Below are 27,717 nucleotides of genomic sequence, written 5' to 3'. Positions count from 1 at the left end.
TTTCTTAATGTGCTCTTCCAAAATGTCGTCTTCCAAAGCCAACCTCTCAATGTCAGTGCGTACCAAAATCCTACCTTTGGTCCTCTTCTCAGAAGGAAGAGCCCTGACTCCCAGCTCATGATCTACCGTAGCTTCCACTTCCACTTATTTATTTATTTATTTATTTTGAGACAGAGTTTTGCTCCTGTTGCACAGGCTGGAGTGCAATGGCACAATCTCGGCTCACCGCAATCTCTGCCTCCTGGGTTCAACCGACTCTCCTGTTTCAGCCTCCTGAGTAGCTGGGAATACAGGTGTGTGATACCACGCCTGGATGATTTTGTATTTTTAGTAGAGATGGGGATTCTCCATCTTGGTCAGGCTGGCCTCGAATTCCCAACCTCTGGTGATCTTCCCACGTTGGCCTCCCAAAGTGCTGGGATTACATGCATGAGCCACCGGGCCCAGCCAGCTTCCACCTCCATTTTTAAACCAAGTTTGAAATCCCTGTTGTCAAACTATCTTGCCTCCTGGCTATCTTTACCCAACTTTCTCTTTAAACCAGTTACTGCTGTCTTTCCTATTTTTTTTTCAGACAGTTTCACTCTTGTCCAGGCTGGAGTGCAGTGGCACAATCTCAACTCATTGCAACTTCCGCCTCCCGAGTTCATGCGATTCTCCTGCCTCAGCCTCCCAAGCAGCTGGGATTACAGGTACCTGCCACCACGTCCAGCTAATTTTTGTATTTTTAGTAGAGATGGGACTTCACCACGTCGGCCAGGCTGGTCTGAATCGCCTAACCTCAGGTGATCCACCCACCTGAGCCTCCAAAAGTGCAGGTGTGAGCCACCATGCCAGGCCTATCTTCCCTATTTCAGAGTTAATGCCATCACCATTCACCTGGTCTTGAAGTCAGCCATGAACATTCTCCTCCCCAATTTAGTAAATTGATCTTTATTTGTGATGATCATCTTTGCCATCCTGAAACTCTCTCTACTCATAATTCTGATAGGACTACCCTCTCCCAATTCTTCTCTTACCCTTCCAACCACTCTTCAGGTTTCTTTTTTTTGAGACGGAGTTTTGCTCTTGTTACCCAGGCTGGAGTGCAATGGCGTGATCTCGACTCACTGCAACCTCCGCCTCCTGGGTTAAGGCATTCTCCTGCCTCAGCCTCCTGAGTAGCTGGGCTTGCAGGCAGGCACGCACCACCATGCCCTGCTAATTTTTTGTATTTTTAGTAGAGACGGGGTTTCACCATGTTGACCAGGATGGTCTCGATCTCTTGACCTTGTGATACACCCTCCTTGGACTCCCAAAGTGCTGGGATTACAGGCTTGAGCCACCGCGCCCGGCCCCAACTCTTCAGGTTTCTTAATGTGCTCTTCCAAAATGTCGTCTTCCAAAGCCAACCTCTCAATGTCAGTGTGCACCAAATTGGTTCCTGCTGACCAACTCCAGTAAATTTTAGTTTACACCCTCATCACCTCTCACTTATAGATAGTACTAAATCTTTGAGAACAAGAACTCTTATTTATCTTTGAGTCTACAGCAAAGTACATAGCACACAGCATGCTCTCAAATGTTCCATCTAATATTTTAAATTTTTCTAGAGGATCTGAAGTAGTTTGCAATAAATTCAACAAAATAAAAATAAAACAAGAATCTGGACTAGAAATATACAAATTTATATAGAAAATGGGGGAAGAAGCCAGGTGCAGTGGTTCACACTTGTAATCCTAGCACTCTGAGAGGCCAAGGTGGGAGGATCACTTGAACCCCAGAGTTCGAGAGCAGCTGGGGCAACCTAGCAAGACTTTGTCTCTGCAAAAAATTCCAAAGATTAGCCAGGTGTGGTGATGTACACCTATGGTCCCAGCTACTTGGGAGGCTGAGGTGGGAGGATTGCTTGAACCTGGGAAGTTGAGATTGCAGTGAGTTGTAGTAGTACCACAGTGCTCCAGCTTGGGTGACAAAGCAGGACCCTGTCTCAAAACAAAAATTGGGGGAAGATGAATGCAATAAGAAGAACCCAAAGAACCATTTGGCATGTCAGCTACCTGGAATCCAAAATAAAGCAAAATGAGCAATTACATAATTTTCATTGTCCTTGAAGAGAACACTCAAGGGTATCTGAAATGCAAAGTAATTCTTTTTTAAAAAATTTTTGTTTTATTTTGATTTTCTCCTCTACTACTCATTCGAGAAGAAAAGCAAAGTATTTCTGAAATTTGGCTTCAAGAATAAATATATCTACAGCTTTAGGGACTGGCCTTCAGGCTTTGATTCAAAAACCAGAAAGGCTGGCAGTAATAGTGAATAGTCTATAATGTTTCTTATAACCATATCTTCACTCCAAATGTAATGAAATGGGGAGGAATAAAAGCATAGAGAATCTCATTCTGCTTGTTCCATGTAACTTTGCACTTTATCAAACAGAATGCACAGGCCTATCAAAATATATTTAAATCATTAGTCTGATCTCTTCTCTGATACTCTGAATCATTTTTCTATTTCCCTGATCTATAAGCTATGTCTGAGTATACTACCAGAAATAATATATTATTACAAAAGCAACCTATTTCATTTCACACAGTTCCAATTACTAAGGTTTCCATCATTATGAATAAGACTTACATACGAGTAACTTAACATGAGTCCCATTTGTTAGATTTGCTAGATGTGATTTTCAAGATAAGACAGAGGCCGGGCACAGTGGCTCACGCCTGTAATCCTAACACTTTGGGACGCCAAGGCAGGTGGATTACCTGAGGTCAGGAGTTTGAGACCATCCTGGTCAACATGGTGAAACCCCATTTCTACTAAAAATATTTTTAAAATTAGCCTGTAATCCTAGCTACTTGGGAGGCTGAGGCAGGAGAATCACTTAAACCCAGGAAGTTTTAGTGAGCCGAGATTGTGCCATTGCACTGCAGCCTGGGCAACAAGAGCAAAACTCCATCTCAAAATAAAAAAAAAGAGAAGCTAGAAATGTAGATTTTATATATACAGTCAACTGTTTAATGTTTGCTCAATTTTTGAAAAATATATTAGTCCCCGTAAGACACATCTGCTGTAAGCCAAGTGTGACCTACAGACTACCAGTCTGGCGCCTCTGATTAGATTCTGTTAATACAACTTAAAGGGCATAAGTGATCCTGTCTCTTTGTGCAGACTTTAAGTGTTCTATTGGCAAAGAAGCCCTATTCTTTTTTTTCTTTGGCAACAGGTTTACTGAGATGTAACTCATTGGAGAATGACAGTGGATTAAAAATATATATATATAACTCATATACCATACAATTAATACAGTTTTGGTATATTTGGTATAATTTTTAGTATATTTAGACCTAGGCAACCATCAGCACAAACAATTTTAGAATATGTCCATTATCCTAAAAAAACCCACCATAACTCTATGGCCAGGCATGGCAGCTAATGCCTGTAATTCCAGCACTTTGGGAGGCCAAGGCGGATCACTTGAGCCCAGTCTGGGCAACAAAGCCAGTCTGGGCAACATAGTTGGATCCTGCTTCTTTTAAAAAAAAAAAAAAAAAAAAAAAAAAAAAAAAAAAAAAAAGCTGGGCGTGGTGGCTCACGCTTGTAATCCAAGCACGCTGGAGGCCAAAGCGGGTGGATCACCTTTTGGAGGTCAGGAGTTCAAGACCAGCCTGTGAAACCCCATCTTTAAAAAAAAAATTTTTTTTAATTAAAAAGACTGGGCATGGTGGCTCACACCTATGATCCTAGCACTTTGGGAGGCTGAGGCAGACGGATCACTTGAAGTCAGGGAGGCTGAGGCAGACGGATCACTTGAAGTCAGGGAGGCTGAGGCAGACGGATCACTTGAAGTCAGGGAGGCTGAGGCAGACGGATCACTTGAAGTCAGGAGTTCGAGACCAGCCTGGCCAACATGGTGAAACCCCGTCTCTATTAAAAATAAATTAGCCAGGAGTGGTGGCGTGTGCCATAGTCCCAGCTATTGGGGAGGCTGAGGCTGAATTGCTTGAACCTGGGAAGCAGAGGTTGCAGTGAGGTGAGATTGTGCCACTGTACTCCAGCCTGAGCAAAAGAGCAAGACTCTTGTCTCAAAGGACAAAAAAAAAAAAAGTAAAAAAGAAAATAAAAATTAAAAAAAAGAAATCCCAAGGCCGGGCGCGGTGGCTCACGCCTATAATCCCAGCACTTTGGGAGGCCAAGACGGGTGGATCACGAGGTCAAGAGATTGAGACCATCCTGGTCAACACGGTGAAACCCCGTCTCTACTAAAAATACAAAAATTAGCTGGGCATGGTGGCGCACGCCTGTAGTCCCAGCTTCTCGGGAGGCTGAGGCAGGAGAATTGCCTGAACTCAGGAGGCGGAGGTTGCGGTGAGCCGAGATCGCGCCATTGCACTCCAGCCTGGGTAGCAAGAGCGAAACTCCGTCTTTAAAAAAAAAAAAAAAGAAATCCCATAACTCTTTAGCTGTCACTCCCAATGCTCATCCACCTAAGCTGTAAACAATCACTAAGGTATTTTCTGTCTCTACAGATTTGCCTGCTCTGAACATTTCATATTAATAAAACCATACAATATATGGTCTTTTTTGACTGGCTTCTTTCACTTAGCATAATGATTTTGAGGTTCATCCATGTTTTAATATATATCAGTACATTCTTTTTAGAGCTTTTTTTTTTTTTTTTTTTTTTTTTGAGACGGAATTTCGCTCTTGTTGCCCAGGCTGGAGTGCAATGGCGCGATCTCAGCTCACTGCAACCTCCGCCTCCTGGGTTCAGGCAATTCTCCTGCCTCAGCCTCCTGAGTAGCTGGAATTACAGGCACACGCCACCATGCCCAGCTAATTTTTAGTATTTTTAGTAGAGACGGGGTTTCACCATGTTGACCAGGATGGTCTCGATCTCTTGACCTCATGATCCACCCGCCTCCTCCCAAAGTGCTGGGATTACAGGCTTGAGCCACCACGCCCGGCCTTTTTTTTTTTTTTTTTTTTTTTTTGAGACAGAGTCTTGCTCTGTCACCCAGGCTTGAGTGCAGTGGTGTGGTCTCAGCTCAGATGCAGCCTTCGCCCCTACCAGTTAGCTGGGATTACAGACACGCACCACCACATCTGGCTAATTTTTGTATTTTGAGTAGAGGTGGCATTTCACCATGTTAGCCAGGCTGGTCTCAAACTCCTGGCCTCAGGTGATCCACCTGCTTCAGCCTCCCAAAAGGCTAGGATTACAGGTGTGAGCCACCGCACTCAGCCTATGGCACATTTTATTTATCCATTCATCAGTTGATGGGCATTTGGGCTGTCCCTACTTTGGGGTTCATTATTCATGCTGTGATGAATTATGCTGCTACAGATGTTTACATACAAATTTTTATGTGGACATACACTTTCACTTATCAGGTATGATAATTAGGAATGGAATTGCTGGGTAATACTATAACTGTTTACAGTAAACTGAAACTGTCAAAGCAACTGTCAAAAGTGTTTTCCTTTTCCTTTTTCATTTCTTTTAATAGAGATAAGGTCATACCATATTTCCCAGGCTGGTCTCCAACTCCTGGGCTCAAGTAATCCTCCTATCTCAGCCTCCCATAGTGTGGGGATTACAAGCACGCATCGCTATGGCTGGCTAATTTTTATATTTTTTCGTAAAGACAGGGTTTTGTTATGTTTCCCAAGCTGGTCTTGACCTCCTGGTTCAAGTGATCTTCCTGTCTCAGCCTCCTAAAGTGCTGAGATCATAGACATAAGTCACTGCACCTGGCCGGAATTTCTTATAGAGCAGATTTAATGGTAACAACCCCCCTATACTTTTGTTTATTTGGAAATATCTAAATTTGTCCCTCATTTTATAAGAACAGTTTTGTTAGCTATAAAATTCTTTTTTTCTTGTTGTTGTTGAGACGAAGTGCCACACTGTCGCTAGGGCTGAAGTGCAGTGGCGCAATCTCAGCTCACTGTAACCTCTGCCTCCTGGGTTCAAGCAATACTCTTTTTTTTGTTTCGAGATGGAGATTCACTCTTGTTGCCCAAGCGGGAGTGTAATGGCACTATCTTGGCTCACTGCAACCTCCACCTCCAGGGTTCAAGCAATTCTTTTGCCTCAGTCTCTCGAGTAGCTGGGTGACCGGCACTCACTGCCCCGCCTGGCTAATTTTTGTACTTTTAATAGAGACAGGGTTTCATCATGTTGGTCAGGTTGGTCTTGAACTCCTGACCTCAGGTGATCCACCCGCCTCGGCCTCCCAAAGTGCTGGGATTAAAGGCGTAAACCACGATGGCCGGTCTCAAGCAATTCTCTTGCCTCAGCCTCCCCAGTAGCTGGGATTACAGGCACCACTGCATTGGCTTATTTTTGTATTTTTAGTAGAGACAGGGTTTCACCATGTTGGCCAGGCTAGTCTCAAACTCCTGACCTCAGGTGATCCACCTTGCCTCGGCCTACCAAAGTGCTAGGATTACAGGGGTGAGCCACCCTGCCGATGCCGCTTGGTCAGATACAGAATTCTTGCCTGATAGTTTTTCTTTCAGCATTTTCCATTTTTGTTTTGTTTTTGAGACAGGTTTCTGCTCTGCCACACAGGCTGAAATATAGTAGCGCAATGAAAACTCCTGGTAACCTCGACTTCCTGAGGCAATCTTCCTACCTAACCCTCCCAAACAGCTGGAACCACAGGCGCATACCACTACATCCAAGTAATTTTATTTTTCTTTGTAGAGACTAGGTCTTGTGATGTTGCCCATGCTGGTCTTGAACTCCTTGGCTCAAGTAATCCTCTGGCCTTGGCCTCCCAAAGTGCTGGATTACACGTGTGAATCACTGCACCTAGCCTCTTTCAGCACTTTGTTATCCCACTGCCTTCTAACTTCCATGATTTTTCTTTTTTGTTTGCTTTTGTTTTTCTTTATTGTACCTGGTATATAGCTACCGTGATTTTTCTTTTCAGGGGGACAAGATCTTGCTCTGTCACCCAGGCTGGAGTACAGTGGTGCAATCATGGCCTCTACCTCCCAGACTCAAGCAACCCTCTTACCTCAGCGTCCCAAGTAGCTGGGACTACAGGTGTGCACCACTGCACCCAGCTAATTTTCATATTTTTTGGAGAGATGAGGTTTGAATATGTTTTCCAGGCTAGTCTTGAACTCCTGGACTCAAGTGGTCTGCCTGCCTCAGCCTCCCAAAGTGCTGGGATGTCACGTGTGAGACACTGTGCCCAGCCAAGCCATGCAACCACTTTAAAAAATACTTTGGCCAAGTGTGGTGGCTTAAGCCTGTAATCCCAGCACTTTGGGAGGCCAAGGCAGACGGATCACCTGAGGTCAGGAGTTTGAGACCAGCCTGACCAGCATAGAGAAACCCTGTCTCTACTAAAAACACAAAATTAGCCAGGCGTCGTGGCACACACCTGTAATCCCAGCTACTTGGGAGGCTGAGGCAGGAGAAGCACTTGAACCCAGGAGGCAGAGGTTGTGGTGAGCCAAGATTGTGCCACCGCAGTCCAGCCTAGGCAACAAGAGCGAAACTCCATCTCAAAAAAAAAAAAAAAAAATTATAGGGACTGGCAGGTAATTAAAGTCACTTGAAGGCTGTCACCTCAAAGGAAAAACAAAAACAACCCCATTTCAATCAAAGGTATTGTTTGAGCCCAGGAATTCGAGACCAGCCTGAGCAACATGGCGAAACCCCATCTCTACTAAAAAAAAAAAATACAAAAACTAGCCAGGCATGGTGGCACATGCCTGAAGTCCCAGCTACTAGGGAGACTGAGGTGGGAAGAGGGCTTGAGCCTGGAAGGTGGAGGTTGCAGTAAGCTGAGATCGCACACTGCACTCCAGTCTGACCAACAGAGCTAGATACTGTCTCAGGAAAGAAAAGGAAGAAAGAAAAAGAGAGAAGGAGAGGAAGGAAGGGAGGGAGGAAAGGGAATCAAAGACAGGAATATCTAGCATTGACAGAAGGTAGCGATGCTGGATGGACCACCAACGGGAACACTGGAAGTGGTGTGGTACTGGTGAAAAGAACTACAATACAAAGACAGATCTAATTTCCAGTCTTGCTACTTAATAACTGTGCAACTTGGGTGTTACTTATCTGCATCTCAATTTTTTCTTTTTTTTTAATGTTAATTTTTTTTTTAAAGATGGGGTTTCACCATGATGGTCAGGCTGGTCTTGAACTCCTGACCTCAAGTGATCCACCTACCTCGGCCTCCCAAAATGCTAGGATTACAGGCATCCACCGCACCTGGCTTTTTCTCTCTCTTTTTTTTTTTTTTTTGAGACAGTCTCACTCTGTCACCCAGGCTGGAGTGCAGTGGCACAATCTCGGCTCAGCTCGGCTCACTGCAACCTCTGCCCCACCAGGGTTCAAGTGATTCTCCTGCTTCAGCCTCCTGAGTAACTGGGATTAGAGGTGCCTGCCACAACGCCAGGCTTTTTTTTTTTTTTTTTTTTTTTTTTTTTTTTTTTTGTACAGATAGGGTTTCACCATCTTGGCCAGGCTGGTTTTGAATTCCTGATCTCGTGATCCACCTGCCTCTGCCTCCCAAAGTGCTGGGATTACAGGTGTAAGCCACCTCGCCCAGTGTATCTAAATTTTCATACCCTTACCCAGACTATCTCAGAGTCACAGTGAAGACTGAATGAGAATATATACTCAAGTACTTTGTATTTTGTAAACAGTAAAATGCAGCCGGGTGCAGTGTCTACCAGACAATTGGATCCGTTCACAATGGGACCATAAGGCTGCTCATATTCTGGTAGCATCTTCACTGGACTGTGCCGAACAGTAATCACTCTAGGAAACAAGGCTAAATGTATAAACTAGGTGGTGGCCGGGCATGGTGGCTCACACCTGTAATCCAAGCACCTTGGAGGCCAAGACGGGAGGATCACCTGAGGTTGGGAGTTCAAGACCAGCCTGACCAACATGATGAAATCCCATCTTTTAAAAAAAAAGAAAGAAAAAGAAAAAGAAAAGAAAATAAGCTTTAGCTAAATGCTACCTGGAGAAAACTATCTCCTGTATACATGATTTTATATATATATCTTAATTCTCTAGTTTTCTAATCCCAAGATATATATATATATATATAATCCTAGTTCTTCTAGTTTGCTAATTCTGATTCTCTCCTAGGATTTGCTAGTCCTTTGGCCCTTGAGTGTATATGTAAATACAATGCTCAGATCTATGGAAGGGAGGTAAGAGGTGGAAGGGAGACAAGAGAAGACTAGGATAACTATACTCCAAAGAGTTTCTCCAAAAAAAATTTTCCAACTATCTCTTTTGAAATAGAAGCAGGTGGCTCTTACCTTCCTAGGAATACTTTACTGCCACTACCACTAGGTACCACAAGGGACTAAAACAAATTACTTAAAGTAGGAAAATGAAAGAGCTCAATTTCCATTTAAGCCAACCCAAAAATATTCGCTGACTAGCTCCTAAGCACTTGCGTTGTGTGTGTTATGGGTTATGTGTGTGTTGTATAGATAACCAAATGGTTACCTCCAAACTACCACAAATACGTACTGTGTAAGGGTTTCTGCCTTCAGGAAGCTTTACAACTTAGTTTAGTCTCACAGCACTAAGAACACAAAAGATAATGAATGTAACTGTACAATGAGTTCAGAGGGTGGAAGTGAGAACTCTCTTTACAACTTAGTTTAGTCTCACAGCACTAAGAACACAAAAGATAATGAATGTAACTGTACAAGGAGTTCAGAGGGTGGAAGTGAGAACTCTCTTTACTGAGTTAGCTCTGAAATGGTCTTTGAAGGCTAGATGGTTTATATTTCTGAAGGTAATGGCAATGGGGAGGGCAAGCAGCTTACCAGGATCAAAGATCAGATAAGAAAGCCCAAAGTCAGTTTGGGGCACAAGACCAGTTTGGTTAAAGAGGCATAAAAAAGAAGGTCCACATAGCAAAATGCCTCTGAGACAGAATAGCAAAACTGCTGGCTACCTGGCCTCGATTCCACAGTACGCTCCACCCCCAACTCCAGTCTTCAGACAAACAGGGTTCTGCATTCAGCTGAATTACACAAATCCCTCTGATTAGCTCTTCATTTTAGCTCTTAGCAATACAAGAAAGGGCCTTTCCTAACAGCCCTTCTGACAAATTGGAAACAGGATTTCTGTAACCTGTATCCTTTTTCATCAAAAAAGGAGTTGGAATTGGGAGGCCATTTTCTAAGGCCTCATGTGAGAAAGGCCCAGCATGAAATGAGAGAGAAAAGCCAGGATGAGAGGCCAAAGAATCCTCTCCATCACCAGAAGACATGCCATGAACAAACATCCAATTGTTGTCCCCTAAACTCTATCAACTCGTTCCAACATGATGTAGTGAAATGAGCACTGATTTGGAAGTCAGGTGAACTGGGTTCCAAACCCAACTGTATAACCATGGGCAAATTACCCACTATCTTTGAGTCTCACTTCTGCCTCTCTAAAATGGGGATATTTCTCATGGTGCAAGTCTTCAGATAATAATAAACTTTATAGGGCCCTGTAGGATTAATGAGGTAATGTGAAGGTATCTAGGGCTTAAATGCTCAATCAGTGGTATTCCCTTATTCTTCTTACCTCCTGCAGTGAAAGCCCTAAATTTCTTGTAAGGGAAATTTTCAGGAAGTTAGGGTCAAAGAGAAAAGCCATATTTTCTTGCTTTCTATTAAAGAGCTGGTTTTTCCTTTTCCTTGCAATACCCAGTTCTTTCTCTCTTTTTTTTTTTTTTCTTTGAGACGGAGTTTTGCTCTTGTTACCCAGGCTGGAGTGCAATGGCATGAGCTCGGCTCACCGCAACCTCCACCTCCTGGGTTCAGGCAATTCTCCTGCCTCAGCCTCCTGAGTAGCTGGGATTACAGGCACGCGCCACCAGGCCCAGCTAATTTTTTGTATTTTTAGTAGAGACGGGGTTTCACCATGTTGACCAGGATGGTCTTGATCTCTCGACCTCGTGATCCACCCGCCTCGGCCTCCCAAAGTGCTGGGATTACAGGCGTGTGCCACCGCGCCCGGCCTTCAGTTCTTTATCTTAATCTTTATCCTTCCATTCTGCCTTCATTTCCTTAAAAGCTACACTTTAAGAACCAATGACCAGAAGTTTAAAAAAGGGCCTATTTCCCCCTTTCCTTCACTTCAAAGGGGGCAATTCCAATCATGACTCATTAGAAAATTATAGCCTCTTGGGTGATTTAAATGCTGATGACTGTTCCAGATGCATTGGCTCATGCCTGTAATCCTAGTAATTTGGGAGGCTGAGGCAAGAGAATCACCTGAGGTCAGGAGTTTGAGACCAGCCTGGCCAACATGGTGAAACCTGCCTCTACTAAAAATCCAAAAATTAGCCAGGTGTGGTGGCAGTTGCCTGTAATCCCAGTTACTCAGGAGGCTGAGGCAGGAAAACCACTTGATCCTAGGAGGCAAAGGCTGCAGTGAGCTGAGATCGCGCCACTGCACTCCAGCCTGGGCAACAGAGCAAAAACTCTCAAAAAAAAAAAAAAAAAAGGCAAACAAATGCTGATGACTTCTGCAATCTCAATCTATAACTATCACCTAGAGGGAACATGGATTCCTTCCAAACATGTCTGTAAATACCTCAAATGTTTAAAAAAAAAAAAAAAAAAAAAGCATCTCCTCCATAAACCTGTTCCTTATATATTTCTCTTAATTCATGGTCCACAATTCCTTATCTGGAATTCTGAAATCAAGAGCTCTGAAGGCCAGAAATCATGGCTCACACCTGTAATCCTAGCACCTTACGAGGCTGAGGCAGGATTGCTTGAGGCCAGGAGTTTGCGACAAGACTAGGCAACAAAGCAAGACCCATCTCTACAAAAGGAAATTTAAAAAGAAAAACAAGCTCTGAAAATAGGAAAGTTTTTTTATGAAATATGGTCTCAGAACACATTTAGCAGCAAAACCTGAACTAACCTCACACGAGATTATCTATAGTCTTTACTCCACTCAATTAATTTTCAACTGGGTATTTTTTGCTACAGAAATATTCATATTCTGAATTCTGTACCTCATGTATTTTAGTTTTAATTTTATAAAAAATAAAAAGAAATATTCATAATATTTGACTATACAGGGTTCTATCCCAGACCTCACTGGAGGTGTTATACAAGTTATATGCGCCATAATGCCTTTCTAAAATTCAAAAAATTAGGATTCGGAAATACCTGGCATAAATAATTTCTTAAAAGGCATGCACTCTCGCCGGGCACTGTAGCTCATGCCTGTAATCCCAGCACTTTGGGGGGCTGAGGTGGGTGGATCACCTGAGATTGGGAGTTTGAGATGAGCCTGACCAACATGGAGAAACTCCGTCTATACTAAAAATACAAAATTAGCCGTGCGTGGTGGTGCATGCCTGTAATCCCAGCTACTTGGGTGGCTGAAGATGGAGAATTGCTTGATTAAACCCGGAAGGTGGAGGCTGTGGTGAGCTGAGATCACATCATTGCACTCCAGCTTGGGCAACGAGAGTGAAACTCCATCTAAAAAAAAAAAAAAAGAGGCATGCACTCTCAATGGGGACAATATCGCAACCAAAAGGGCAAAATAGGTTTGTCAGGGAGAGAGAAAAAAAGTTAGATATTAAAATAGTAAGTAGCCCTCCAAAGCTCAACCTTACCCAACAAAATATTACTATTACACGAGCAGGAGTAACAGTGACTTCATGAAAGGCAGACAAAACATATGCAGAATCTATGCTACAAAATTATGGTGACCACATGGCTGTGACTGGGGAACTTTCTCTTGATGGACTCCTGGATCTTGATATGGCAAGAAATGGCCTGTGCATGCCTGTTGGCTGCCATATGAATGTTGTTTTACCTTGAGAGGCCGAGGCAGGCAGATCATGAGGTCAAGAGATCAAGATCATCCTGGCCAACATGGTGAAACCCTGTCTCTACTAAAAATACAAAAATTAGCTGGGTGTAGTGGTGGATGCCTATAATCTCAGCTACTCGGAGGCTGAGGCAGGAGAATCACTTAAACCTGGGAAGTGGAGGTTGCAGTAAGCAGAGATCACGCCACTACACTCCAGCCTGGGTGACAGAGGGAGACTCCTCTGCCAGGAAAAAAAAAAAAAAAAAAAAAGAGACTGGGTTTTGCTAAGTTGCACATGCCGGTCTCAAACTGCTAAGCTCAAGTGATCCTCCCACTTCAGCCTCCCAAAGTGCAACCATCAGCCACTGTACCTGGCCTCTCCTCGCCCATTTCTTAGCTTACTTCAATTCACTTCCATGCCATCAAAACTGTCTTTGTAAAGGCCACTTATCAAGTACACGATGCTAAATTCAACAGACATTTTCAGTCCTTTTCTTTGCTTGTTTTCTTGCTAGCACTCAGTCCTGACAACCATTAATTTTTGAAATACTTTCTTCCTGGATTTTTGAGATAAACTGTCACCCAGGCTGGAGTACAGTGGCTCACTGCAACCTCTGCCTCCCAAGTTCAAGTGATTCTCCTGACTCAGCCTCCTGAGTAGCTGGGATTACAGGCGTGCACCACCATGCCCACTAATTTTTTTTTTTTTTTTTTTTTTTTGAGTTGTAGTCTTGCTCTGTCGCCCAGGCTGTATTACAGTGGTATGATCTCGGCTTACGGCATCCTCCGCCACTCAGGGTTCAAACAATTCCCCTGCCTCAATCTCCTAAGCAGCTGGAACTATAGTCGTGCACCACCATGCCCGGCTAATTTTTTTGTATTTTAGTAGAGATGGGGTTTCACCATGTTGGCCAAGATGGTCTTGAACTCCTGACCTCAGGTGATCCAACCATCTCAGCCTCCCAAAGTGCCACCGTGCCCAGTCTCTCTTGGCTTTTCAGACACCAAGCACTCCTTGTTTTCTTCTTCCAGTTCTGATTGATGTTTCCTTTTTTCCTGCGCATCACAGCTGATCTACCTTGGGGTTCTCTTTTTACCCCAGCTCTCATAACATTTTTCCTTAGTGCTATAAATGATTCCATAGTTTTTTAGTTGCCATGTATAGAGATAAACAGATAGATGATCAAACCTCTATCTCCATTCCCAGGCATCATTCTTGACTTCCATATTCAGTTGATTTTTGGACAACTTTTCTTGAAGGTCAGAGAATCCTCAAAATGCACAAACTTAAATTTATCACAATTAACAGCATCACTATCCATTCTGCTCTCAAGGTAACAGGCATAGGAGTCATGCTTCATTTTTTTCTGCTTGGCTTCAGCCACCAGATGATATCAATAACCAAGTCTGATGATTCAAATTCCTAACTCTCTTATTTCCTACTATTACCATCTCGGCTGCTGCCATCATCTCTTGTTAGGACTACCACTTTAAAGAACTCCTAGTTATGGCCAGGAGGCAAGGAGCAGTGGCTCACGCCTATAATCACTTTGGGAGGCCAAGAGGGGCAGATCACTTGAGGTCAGAGTTCCAGACCAGCCTGTCCAATATGCTGAAACCCCATGTTTACTAAAAATACAAAAATTAGCTGGGCATGGTGCCACACACCTGTAATCTCAGCTACTCAGGAGGCTGAGGCAGGAGAATTGATCAAACGCTTGAACTCTGGGAGGCAGAGACTGCAGTGAGCTGAGATCGCACCACTGCACTCCAGCCAGGGTGACACAGCAAGGCTACGGCTCCAAAAAAAAAAAAAAAAAAAAAGAAAGAAAAAGAAAAAAGAAACTCCACAGCCAGGTGTGCTGGCTGATTCCCATAATCCCAACACTTCAGGAGGCTGAGGAGGGAGGATTTCCTGAGGTCAGGAGTTCAAGACCGGACTGGCCAACATGGCAAAACCACGTGTCTACCAAAGATACAAAAATTAACTGGGCCTGGTGGCAGGTGCCTGCAATCCCAGCTATTTGGGAGGCAGAAGTGCAGAGAGCCTAGATTGCATCACTACAATCCAGGCTGGGCAATAGAGCAAGACCATGTCTCTCTCTCTCTCTCTCTCTCTCTCTCTCTCTCTCTCTCACTCTCACACACACACACACACACACACACACACACACACTCTTAGTAAGGAATCTTACTGCACTTTAATACATTCTCACCACATCAATACAAGTTTTAAAAAATTATATACATAGATCATGTGACTTCTAGATCACTGTCCTCAGGATAAAGCCCAAATATCATTCCTGCAGGCTACCGGCCCATCCAGCTCATCAATCTTTTGCTTCTGAAATACTAATTCCCCTCTCCCACCCCACAATGAGAACTCCTATCCACAGGTTTGTTTTTTTGAGACAGAATTTCGCTCTTGTTACCCAGGCTGGAGTGCAATGGCGCAATCTCGGCTCACCGCAACCTCCACCTCCTGGGCTCAGGCAATTCTCCTGCCTCAGCCTCCTGAGCAACTGGGATTACAGGCACATGCCACCATGCCCAGCTAATTTTTTGTATTTTTAGTAGAGATGGGGTTTCACCATGTTGATCAGGATGGTCTCGATCTCTTGACCTTGTGATCCACCCGCCTCGGCCTCCCAAAGTGCTGGGATTACAGGCTTGAGTCACTGCACCCGGCTCTATCCACAGGTTTAAAGGCACTCTCTGATTCCCCTAGGCTGGGATGAATTCCCTTTGTATATGCATCCATAGTGCTCTGGATTGCTCCATCCAAAATAGATCATTTCATACCAGCCTCCGAAGTAGGAAATACAATTTTAAGCATCTGGAGGTGAAAAAAAAAGTAGGGGATACGAGATCAACTGGAGTATGGCAAGAAACACACACACACAGAAGCCTTACTAATATTTAATATACCTACTAACCTATTAATACTGACAATTTTCGGCAGGGCAAAGTGGCTCATGCCTATAATCTCAGCACTTTGGGAGGCTAAGACAGGCAGATCACCTGAGCCCAGGAGTTCGAGACCAGCCTACCCAACATGGTAAAACCTCACCTCTACTAAAAATACAAAAATTAGCCAGGCATGGTGGCAGATGCCTGTAATCCCAGCGACCTGGGAGTCTGAGGCACATGAATCACTTGAAACCGGGCGGCGGAGGTTGCAGTAAGCCAAGGTTGTGCCACCGAATTGCAGCCTGAGCGACAGAGCAAGACTCCATAGCAGAAAGAAAAAAAAATTTCATCTGTTGGTCAGACGGCCAAGTTTTTCTGAAGACTGAGCATTATAACAAGCAGTTGATAGTAGTACTCTGGGAGACTAAGGTAGGTGAATTGCTTGAGCCCAAGACCAGTCTAGGCAACATGTCAAGACCCCATCTATATTAAAAAAAATACAAAAATCGTGCTCGATTCGGCAGCACGCATACTAAAATTGGAATGATACAGAGAAGATTAGCATGGCCCCTGTGCAAGGATGACATGCAAATCTGTGAAGCATTCATATTTAAAAAAATATATACAAAAATTATCCTATAGGTAGGCATGTTCCCATGGCAAAAAAAAAAAAAAATTAGTTGGACATGATGGCACACGTTTGTGGTCCCAGCTACTCAGGAGCCTGAGGCAGGAGGATCACCTGAGCCCAGGAGTTCAAGCCTGCAGTGAGCCATGATTGTGCCACTGTACTTCAGCCTGGCAGCAGAGTGAAACCTTGCCTAAAATATATATATATTTATTTAAGAAATTAAAAATAAATAAAATATGGATTTATAGTATTTTGTGAACCTTACTCCAAATGTATATTATGCTCTAAATTAATACCTACTAAACATATAAAGTGTTTTTTTTTTTTTTTTTTTTTTTTTTTTGAGACGAAGTTTCGCTCTTGTTACCCAGGCTGGAGTACAATGGCGCAATCTCGGCTCACCGCAACCTCCGCCTCCTGGGTTCAGGCAATTCTCCTGCCTCAGCCTCCTGAGTAGCTGGGATTACAGGCACGCGCCACCATGCCCAGCTAATTTTTTGTATTTTTAGTAGAGACGGGGTTTCACCATGTTGACCAGGATGGTCTCGATCTCTCGACCTCGTGATCCACCTGCCTCGGCCTCCCAAAGTGCTGGGATTACAGGCTTGAGCCACAGCGCCCGGCTAACATATAAAGTTATTATTATCAGCATGCCATTTAAAAATGTTTGTCTTCAGGCTGGGTACAGTGGCTCATGCCTGAACACCACTGCACTCCAGCTTGGCGACAGAGCAAGACTGTGTCTCCAAAAGAAAAAAAGTTTGTCTTCATACTCCCCCCCTTTTTTTTTTCTTTTAACCCTGCCCCACTTTTTTTTTTTTTTTTTTTTTTTTTTTTGTCTTCATCCCTTTAAAATGTTTTTTAGGTTGGGTGTGGTGGCTCATGCCTGAGTGAGGCTCAAGACTTTAAAGGCTCAAGACTTCCTTTAAAAAATAAATTAATTGGGCCGGGCGCGGTGGCTCAAGCCTGTAATCCCAGCACTTTGGGAGGCCGAGGCGGGTGGATCACGAGGTCAAGAGATCAAGACCATCCCAGTCAACATGGTGAAACCCCGTCTCTACTAAAAATACAAAAAATTAGCTGGGCATGGTGGCACGTGCCTGTAATCCCAGCTACTCAGGAGGCTGAGGCAGGAGAATTGCCTGAACCCAGGAGGCGGAGGTTGCGGTGAGCCGAGCGCCATTGCACTCCAGCCTGGGTAACAAGAGCGAAACTCCGTCTCAAAAAAAAAAATAATAAATAAATAAATAAATAAATAAATAAATAAATAAATTGGCCAGGCACGGTGGCTCACGCCTGTAATCCCAGCGCTTTGGGAGGCGGAGGCAAGCAGATCATTTGAAGTCAGGAGGTATGAGACCAGCCTGGCCAACATGGTGAAACCCCATATCTACTAAAAATACCAAAAAAATTGCCAGGTGTGGTGGTGGATGCCTATAATTCTAGCTACCTTAGGAGGGTGAGGTAGGAGAACTGCTTGACCCCAGGAGGTAGAGGTTGCAGTGAGCTGAGATCGTAATACCCCGTCCCAAAAATTAAGTAACATAAAAAAAAATTTTGTGAATTACATAGACTAAGTAATATTTCATAAGATACACAGAATATTAATTGACATAACATATGCAAATAAGACAGATAATTCTCAGGCTATATTTGGCCTCAAATATCTTTTGTTAATGTTTTCAGATTTTTTTTTTTTTTTTTTTTTTTGAGACGGAGTTTCGCTCTTGTTACCCAGGCTGGAGTGCAATGGCGCGATCTCGGCTCACTGCAACCTCCGCCTCCTGGGTTCAAGCAATTCTCCTGCCTCAGCCTCCTGAGTAGCTGGGATTACAGGCACGTGCCACCATGCCCAGCTAATTTTTTTGTATCTTTAGTAGAGACGGGGTTTCACCATGTTGACCAGGATGGTCTCGATCTCTTGACCTCGTGATCCACCCGCCTCAGCCTCCCAAAGTGCTGGGATTACAGGCTTGAGCCACTGCGCCCGGCTGTTTTCAGATTTTGAAAGTTAACTTGTAACCTCTACAAAGCAGTAAGTACTATTTTAAAAAAAACAGATTTCCAGCTTCAAGAGGGAGAGGAATTGTGGAAAGGATGGGAAATCATGCAATAAGACAACACTAGAACCACATTCTGCATGGCAGCAACAATTGGCTAGAGCTCATTAGACAGGAAATAGGGCTGTCCTGTTCATCTGCCAGTCTCCCTTTGGTTTATTTCATTCAATTATCCACTAGAATATAAAATCTGGGACTTCACCAGAAAGAGGTTTTGTCTGTTTTGTTCACCACTGTATTTCCAGGGCCTAGAAAAGTCCCTGGCACATAGCAAGCACTCAATAATCACTTGCTGAAAATAATTGCTGTCTGCCTGGTCCTAAAAATACAGGTTTCTAACAAGTATTCACAATATGTTTCTGTCCTCTCCTCAACGACAAAGACTTGTTAACTTTATATTTAATATAGGGCTTGGCTGGGTATGGTGGCTCATATCAGTAATCCTAGCACTTTGGGAGGCCAAGGCAGGTGGATCACCTGAGGTCAGGAGTTCAAGATCAGCCTGGTCAACATGGTGAAACCCCCATCTCTACTAAAAATACAAAAATTAGCCAGGCATGGTGGCAGACGCTTGTAACCCCATCTACTAGGGAGCCTGAGGCAGAAGAATCACTTGAACCCAGGAGGCAGAGATTGCAGTGAGCTGAGACAGAACTACAACACTCCAGCCTGGGTGACAGCAAGACTCTGTCTCAAAATATGTATGTATGTGTATATACGTATATACATATATATATATATGTATGTGTGTGTATATATAGCTTGACACACGGAAAGTACTTTGTTTACTAAGTGACTAACAGCTATTAATTATCACATACTGAGTACTTACTATGTGCTAAGCACCGAGCTAAAATGCTTTACAGGCATTACCTCATTTAATTCCTGTAACAATCCTATTATCTCTATTTTATTTTATTTCATTTTTATTTTTATTTTTTAGAGACAAGGTCTTGCTCTGTCACCTACGCTAGAGTATGATAGTGAGACCATAGCTTACAGCAACCTCAAACTCCTAGGCTCAAGCGATCCTTCTGCCTCAGCCCTTCATATAGCGGGGACTGTAGGCACATGCCACCACACCCAGTTTTTTGTTTTTTGGTTTTTTTTGCAGAGATGGGGGTTTTGCGATGTTTCGGCGACTGATCTGAAACTCCTTGCCTCAAGTGATCCTCCTTCCTGAGCCTCCCAAAGTGCTAGCAATACAAGTGTGAGCCACTGCACCTAACCTACACCTATTTTAAAGATGAGGAAATGAGGCTATGTAAAACAAGTAATTGGTCAAAAAACTAGTAACATGGAATGAAATAACTGTAATACAAAAAAGGATGTGAAAAGGGCTATATGGGCCTGGGCACAGTGGCTCATGCCTGTAATTCTAGCACTTTAGGAGGCCGAGGCAGGTAGATCACAAGGTTAGGAGTTTGAGTCCAGTCTGGCCAAATGATAAAACCCCATCTCTACTAAAAATACAAAAAAAATTAGCCAGGTGTGATAGCACATGCCTGTAATCCCAGCTACTTGGGAGGTTGAGGCAGACGAATTACTTGAACCCAGGGGGAGAGGTTGGAGTGAGCTGAGAAGATTGTGCCACTGCACTCCAGCCTGGGAAACAGAGCAAGACTGTCTTTGGGGGCGGGGGGAGAAAAGTGCTATATGGAAGTTTTGAACAGGCCAGGCACAGTGGCTCATGCCTGTAATCCCAGCACTTTGGGAGGCCGCAGAGGGCACATCGCTTGAGGTCAGGGGTTCAAGACCAGCCTGGTCAACATGGTGAAACCCCGTCTCTACTAAAAATACAAAAATTAGCTGGGTGTGGTGGCACGTACTTGTAGTCCCAGTAACTTGGGAGGCCAAGGCAGGAGAATGGCTTGAAGCTGGGAGGTGGAGGGTGCAGTGAGCCAAGATCACACCACTGCACTCCAGCCTGGGAGAAAAAGGGAGACTCTGTTCCCCCCCCCAAAAAGGGGGGGGGACCTGCACACTGTGGCTCACGTCTGTAATCCCAGCACTTTAGCAGACCAAGGCAGGTGGATCACTAGGTCAGGAGTTCAAGACCAGCCTGGCCAACATGGTGAAACCCCATCTCTAAAAATACTAAAAATTAGCCGGGAGTGGTTCAGGCACCTGTAATCCCAGATACTCGGGAGGCTGTAGCAGAGAATCACTTGAACCTAGGAAGCAGAGGTTGCAGTGAGTAGAGATCGTGCCACTGTACTCCAGCCTGGGCAACAGAGTGAGATGTCTCAAAAAAAAAAAAAAAAAAAAAAAAAAAAAAGTCAGAAGGAGAGTTCATTTCCAAATTGGAAGGCATTAAGGTATTTCAGAAAGGTTCATGAAAGAGGAAGCATTTAAATTAGATCTTGAAAAACAGGTGAGATTTTCATAGGAAAGGATGGGTAGGGAGGAGATTGCTATAGCTACTTTCTCACCAGGAATGCTTAAGCACAAATAGCCCATTTTCTTTCCTTTTTTTTTTGGAGACAGAGTTTCGCTCTTGTTACCCAGGCTGGAGTGCAATAACACGATCTCGGCTCACTGTAACCTTCACCTCCTGGGTTCAGGCAATTCTCCTGCCTCAGCCTCCTGAGTAGCTGGGATTACAGGCACGCGCCACCATGCCCAGCTAATTTTTTGTATTTTTAGTAGAGACGGGGTTTCACCATGTTGACCAGGATGGTCTCGATCTCTCAACCTCGTGATCCACCCGCCTCGGCCTCCCGAAGTGCTGGGATTACAGGCTTGAGCCACCGCGCCCAGCCCCATTTTCTTATTAGAACCATACTGAGTAAGTGTCTCTTCCATATATCAGCTATGAATTTGCTCAAATTACTGAAACCTCTCCATCCTTTGGTTTTTCTCAACTAAAACATGGGAATCTGAGAATTAAATGAATACATAAAGTACAGGCATATCTCATTTTTTTGTGATTTACAGATATTGTATGTTTTTTGTTTAGATTGAGACATCTCACTATGTTGCCCAGGCTGGTCTCAAACTGCTGAGCTCAAAAGTTTTGCCTGCCTTAGCTTCGCAAAGTGCTGGGATTACAGGCATGAGCCACCACACCCAGCCAGTGTGTTTTTTTTTTTTTTTAAACAAATTAAAGGTTTGTGACAATCCTATGTTACGCAAGTCTATTGGTGCCATTTTTCCAGCAGCATGTGTTCACTTTGTGTCTGTGCCACATTTTGGGAATTCTTGTAATATTTCAAACTTTTGCTTACAATTGTTTTATCAGTTATGGTGATCTGTGATCAGTGATATTTGATCACAAATCAAATTGCAACTGTTTTGGGATGCCACGAACCACGGTCATGTAAGATGGAGAACTTAACTGATAAATACTGTGTATGTTCTGACTGTTCCACCAACCAGCCATTCCCCAGTCTCTCTCCCTCCCTATTCCTTGAGATATAACAATATTTAAACAAGGCTAATTAATAATCTTACAATGGCCTCTATGTGTTCAAGGGAAAAAAAGCAGTTAGATGTCTCTTACTAAATTAACAGCTAGAAATGATTAAGCTTAGTGAGGAAGGTTGAAAGCCAAGATATGCTTAGTGAGGATATGCTGAAAGCCAAGATATGCTGAAAGCTAAGCCTGTTGCACCAGTTAGCAAAGCTGTGAATGCAAAGGAAAGGTTACTGAAGGAAATTAAAAAGTGCTATTCCAGTGAACACACAAATGTTTAAAAAAAAAAAAAGCGCCGGGCGCGGTGGCTCAAGCCTGTAATCCCAGCACTTTGGGAGGCCGAGGCGGGTGGATCACGAGGTCAAGAGATCGAGACCATCCTGGTCAACATGATGAAACCCCGTCTCTACCAAAAATACAAAAAATTAGCTGGGCATGGTGGCGCGTGCCTGTAATCCCAGCTACTCAGGAGGCTGAGGCAGGAGAATTGCCGGAACCCAGGAGGTGGAGGTTGCGGTGAGCCGAGATCGCGCCATTGCACTCCAGCCTGGGCAACAAGAGCGAAACTCCGTCTCAAAAACAAAACAAAACAAAACAAAAAAAGCAGTCAGGCGCGGTGGCTCAAGCCTGTAATCCCAGCACTTTGGGAGGCCGAGGCGGGTGGATCACGAGGTCAAGAGATCGAGACCATCCTGGTCAACATGGTGAAACCCCGTCTCTACTAAAAATACAAAAAATTAGCTGGGCATGGTGGCGCGTGCCTGTAATCCCAGCTACTCGGGAGGCTGAGGCAGGAGAATTGCCTGAACCCAGGAGGCGGAGGTTACGGTGAGCCGAGATTGCGCCATTGCACTCCAGCCTGGGTAACAAGAGTGAAACTCCGTCTCAAAAAAAAAGCAAAACAGTATTATTGCCAATATGGAGAAAGTTCTAGTGGTTTAGACAGAAGAGAAAATCAGTCACTATATTCCCTTAAACCCAAGCCTAATCCAGAGCCAGGCTCTCTCTTTTTTAATTCTGTGAATGCTGAGAGAGATGAGGAAGATACAGAAGTGTGAAGCTAACAGAGACTGGTTCATAAAGTTTAAGGAAAGAAGCCATCACTGTGGAGGCCAAGCTCAGTGACTCGATGCTTGTAATCCCAGTGATTTGGAAGGACGAGGAAGAAGGATCACTTGAGAACAGGACTTGAAGACCAGCCTGGGCAACACAGTAAGACATTGTCTCACAAAAAATAAAAATTTGCTGAGTGTAGTAGCACACAACCAGTAGTCCCCAGCTACTGAGGAGGCTGACATGGGAGCATCCGTTGAGCCCAGGAATTAGAGGTTGCAGTGTGCTACCTTGTCACTGCACCCCAGCCTGGGAGACAGAGCAAGATCTTGTCTTTAAAAAAAGTAGGAGCCACCAGGCACGGTGGCTCACGCCTGTAATCCCAGCACTTTGGGAGGCTGAAGTGGGTGGATCACGAGGTCAGGAGTTCGAGACCAGCCTGGACAACATGATGAAACCCCACCTCTTAAAAAAAAAAAAAAAGGCTGGGCGCGGTGGCTCAAGCCTGTAATCCCAGCACTTTGGGAGGCTGAGGCGGGTGGATCACGAGGTCAAGAGATCGAGACCATCCTGGTCAACATGGTGAAACCCCGTCTCTACTAAAGATACAAAAAAATTAGCTGGGCATGGTGGCGCGTGCCTGTAATCCCAGCTACTCAGGAGGCTGAGGCAGGAGAATTGCTTGAACCCAGGAGGCGGAGGTTGCGGTGAGCCGAGATCACGCCATTGCACTCCAGCCTGGGTAACAAGAGCGAAACTCCGTCTTAAAAAAAAAAAAAAAAAAGTAGGAGCCAAGCATGGTGGCTCACACCTGTTATCCCAGCACTTTAGGAGCTGAGGTGGGCGGATCACCTGAGTTCGGAAGTGCAAGACCAGCCTGACCAACACAGAGAAATCCCACCTCTACTAAAAATACAGAAATAGCTGGGCGTGGTAGTGTATGCCCGTAATCCCAGCTACTTGGGAGGCTGAGGGAGGAGAATTGTTGAACCTGGGAGGCAGAGGTTGCGGTGAGCTGACATCATGCCATTGCACTCCAGCCTGGGCAAAAAGATCAAAACCCCATCTCAAAAAAAAAAAAAAAAAAAAAAAAAAAAACGGCCGTGCGCGGTGGCTCAAGCCTGTAATCCCAGCACTTTGGGAGGCCAAGGCAGGTGGATCACGAGGTCAAGAGATCAAGACCATCCTGGTCAACATGGTGAAACCCCGTCTCTACTAAAAATACAAAAAAATCAGCTGGGCATGGCGGCGCATGCCTGTAATCCCAGCTACTCAGGAGGCTGAGGCAGGAGAATTGCCTGAACCCAGGAGGTGGAGGTTGCGGTGAGCCGAGATCACGCCATTGCACTCCAGCCAGGGCAACAAGAGCGAAACTCTGTCTCAAAAAAAAAAAAAAGTGGGGCCAGGCATGGTGACTCACGACTGTAATCCCAACACTTTGGGAGGCCAAGGTGAGTGGACCACGAGGTCAGGAGATAGAGAGCATCCTGGCCATGCTGAAACCCCATCTCTACTAAAATACAAAAAATTAACTGGGTGTGGTGGTGCACACCTGAAGTTCTAGCTACTCAGGAGCCTGAGGTAAGGGAATCACTTGAACCTGGGAGACAGAGGTTGCAGTAAGCCAAGATTGTGCCACTGCATTCCAGCCTGGCGACAGAGTGAGACTCCATCTCAAAAAAAAAAAAGTGAGGCTGGGCGCAGTGGCTCATATCTGTAATCCCAACACTTTGGAAGGCTGAGATGGGCAGATCACTTGAGGTTAGGAGTTACCACATGGCAAATTCTGTCTCTACTAAAAATACAAAAATTAGCAGGGCATGGTGGCAAATGCCTGTAATCCCAGCTACTCAGGAGGCTGAGGCATGAGAATCACTTGAACCCAGAGATGGAGGTTCCAGTAATGTTGAGATCATGCCTCTGCACTCCAGCCTCGGTGACAGAGTTCAAAAGAAGGGCAAGATGAAGCAGCATGTGCTGCTGTAGAAGCTACAGCAAGTTATCCAAAAGATCTAGCTAAGCTGATTGATGAAGGTGGCTACATTAGCCCAGAGATTTTCAATGCAGAAGAAACAGCCTTCTATTGGAGGAAGATGTCATCTAGGGCTTTCATAGCTACAGAGAAGTCAACGCCTGGCTTCAAAGCTTCAAATGACAGGCTGACTCTCTTGTTACAAGATAACACAGCTGGTGACTTTAAGTTGAAGCCATTGCTCAATTACTGTTCTGAAACCCTCAGGAGTTTAAAACTCATGCTGAATCTAATGTGTTTATGCTTTATAAATGGAACAACAAAGCCTGGATCACAGCACATCTGTTTACAGCTTGATTTACTAATATATATATATATATACACAAACATTTTTTTAGATGGAATTTTACTCTTGTTGCCCAGGCTGGAGTGCAGTGGCACAATCTCAGCTCACTGCAACCTCTGCCTCCCAGATTCAAGTGATTCTCCTGCCTCAGCCTCCTGAGTAACTGGGATTACAGGCACCTGCCACCATGCCCGGCTAATTTTTTGTATATTTAGTAGAGACGGGATTTCACCACATTGGGCAGGCTGGTCTCAAACTCCTGACCTCAGGAGATCCGCTTGTCTCAACCTCCCAAAGTGCTGGGATTACAGGTGTGAGCCACCACACCCCACCGATTTACTGAATATTTTAAGCCCATGGTTGAACCCTACTGCTCAGAAAATTTTCTTTCAAAATACTACTGCTCAATGACCATACACTTGTTCATCCAAGAGCTCTGATGGAGATACAATGGGATTAATGTTGTTTTCTTTTTTCTTTTTTTTTGAGATGAAGTCTCAGTTTGTCCTCCAGGCTAAAATTACAAAGTTGTAATCTTGGCTCATTGCAACCTCTGTCTCTAAAGTTCAAGTGATTCTCCTGCCTCAGCCTCCAGGGTGGCTGCAATTACAGGCGCACACCACCATGGCCAGCTAATTTTTTCATACTTTTAGTACAGTCGGGGTTTCATAATGCTAGTCAGGCTGTTCTCCAACTCCTGACCTCCAGTGGTCCACCCACATTGGCCTCCCAAAGTGCTGGGATTACAGGCATGAGCTATCGCACCCCGCCTAATGTTGTTTTCCTGCCTGTTAACAACCATTCTGTAGCCATACAGAATCCATCATTCTGTAGGAATTAAGGAGTGATTTCAACTTTCAGGTCTTACAAGAATGTTCACGATTCATGAGAGGTCAAAATATCATCATAAACTAGAGTATGGAAGAAGCTGATACCAACTCTCATGGATGACTTTAAGAGGCTCAAGATTTCAATGGAAGAAGTCACTGCAGATGGGGTGGAAACAGCAAGATAACTAGAAGTGGGACCTGAAAATGTGACTGAATTGCTGCAATCTCACAATCAAACTTGAATGGATGAACAGCTATTCTTATGGGAGAGCAAACAAAAGTGGTTCTTGAGATGGATTCTACTCCTTGTGAAAATGCTATTAACACTGTTGAAATGACAATAGGCCAGGCAAGGTGGCTCACACCTGTAATCTCAACACTTTGGGAGGCCAAGGCAGGAAGATTGCTTGAGTCCAGTTCAAGACCAGCCAAGGCAACACTCTTTAAAAACAGTTTTTAAAATTAACTGTGCATGGTAGTGCATGCCTGTTGTCCCAGCTACTTGGAAGGCTGAGGTAGCTGGATTGCTTGAGCCTGGGAATTCAATAGTGAGCTGTTGATCACACCACTGAATTCCAGCCTGTGTGAGAGTGAGACCCTGTCTAAATAAATAAAAGACAACAAAGGTTTGGGTTTTTTTTTTTTTTTTTTTTTTTTTTTGAGGCAAAGTCTTGCTCTGTTTCCCAGGCTGGTGTGCAATGGTGCTTTCAAGGTTCACTGCAACCTCAACCTCCCAGGTTCAAGCGATCCCCCGACCTCAATTTCCTGAGTAGCTGGGACTACAGTAACTCACCACTCCACCCAGCTAATTCATAAATTTTTTTAGGCTGGGCGCAGTGGTTCATGCCTGTAATCCCAACACTTTGGGAGGCTGAGGCAAGAGGATCACGAGGTCAGGGGTTCAAGACCAGCCTGGCCAACATGGTGAAACCCGTCTCTACTAAAAATACAAAAATTAGCTGAGCATGGTGGGGGGTGCCTGTAATCCCAGCTCCTCAGGAGACTGAGGCAGGAAAATTGTTTGAACCTGGGAGGCAGAGGTTGCAGTGAGCTGAGACTGCACCATCGTACTCCAGCCTAGACAACAGGGCGAGACTCCAACTCAAAAAGAAAAAAAATGTACTTTTACTGGACATATTATGGCACACTTAAGAAACTACAGTATAGTATAAACTTATATGCATTGCCAAACAGAAAAATTAATGACTTGCTTTATTATATTTGCTTTACTGCTGTGGTCTGGAACCAAACTTGCCTTAGCTCCAAGGTATGCCTGTACTTAGAAAGAAGAGTATCTAGCACATAGCAAGTTCTGTATAAGTTTTGGCTATTATTATTATTATAGCTTTCCCATCTCTGTCTTTTTTTATGGCTCTCACATTTTGGTGCAACCTGGGTTAAAATACAAACTGGCAAAAAAATAAAATAAAAGCTGGCAAGTCTCTTAAATAAGAAAAGCTTCTCCAGAAGTTCCCCCAGGCTTCCCTTCCCATCTACTTAGCCAGAACTGCATCATATGCCCATGTGTAAATCAATCACTGCCTAGGGAGCTAAAGTTACAATGACTGGTTTAGAGTTTATATCAAGACCCACCCACTGGGGTAAGGGAAGGTGGCCAGATTCCCAGTTAGCAAAGTAGTAATAATGGTGCTAAGACGACTAGTGTCTGCTAAGACTCATGAGCCT

At 44.3% G+C, this 27,717-nt stretch overlaps 1 protein-coding gene and 1 non-coding gene across 5 annotated transcripts in view; one reads left to right on the top strand and one right to left on the bottom strand.

Moving 5' to 3' along the window:
• KPNA6 (karyopherin subunit alpha 6) overlaps nucleotides 1-27,717 on the bottom strand; it is a 75,868-nt gene that overhangs the window by 44,288 nt on the left and 3,863 nt on the right. The window lies entirely within an intron of this gene.
• Nucleotides 16,233-16,339, top strand: LOC120366138 (U6 spliceosomal RNA). The gene has a single exon (XR_005580887.1). It is a non-coding gene; the product is annotated as a U6 spliceosomal RNA (small nuclear RNA).

Source organism: Saimiri boliviensis, chromosome 11 (assembly GCF_048565385.1).
Source record: "Saimiri boliviensis isolate mSaiBol1 chromosome 11, mSaiBol1.pri, whole genome shotgun sequence".
NCBI lineage: Eukaryota > Metazoa > Chordata > Mammalia > Primates > Cebidae > Saimiri > Saimiri boliviensis.
This window is presented reverse-complemented; position numbering and strand designations above follow the sequence as displayed.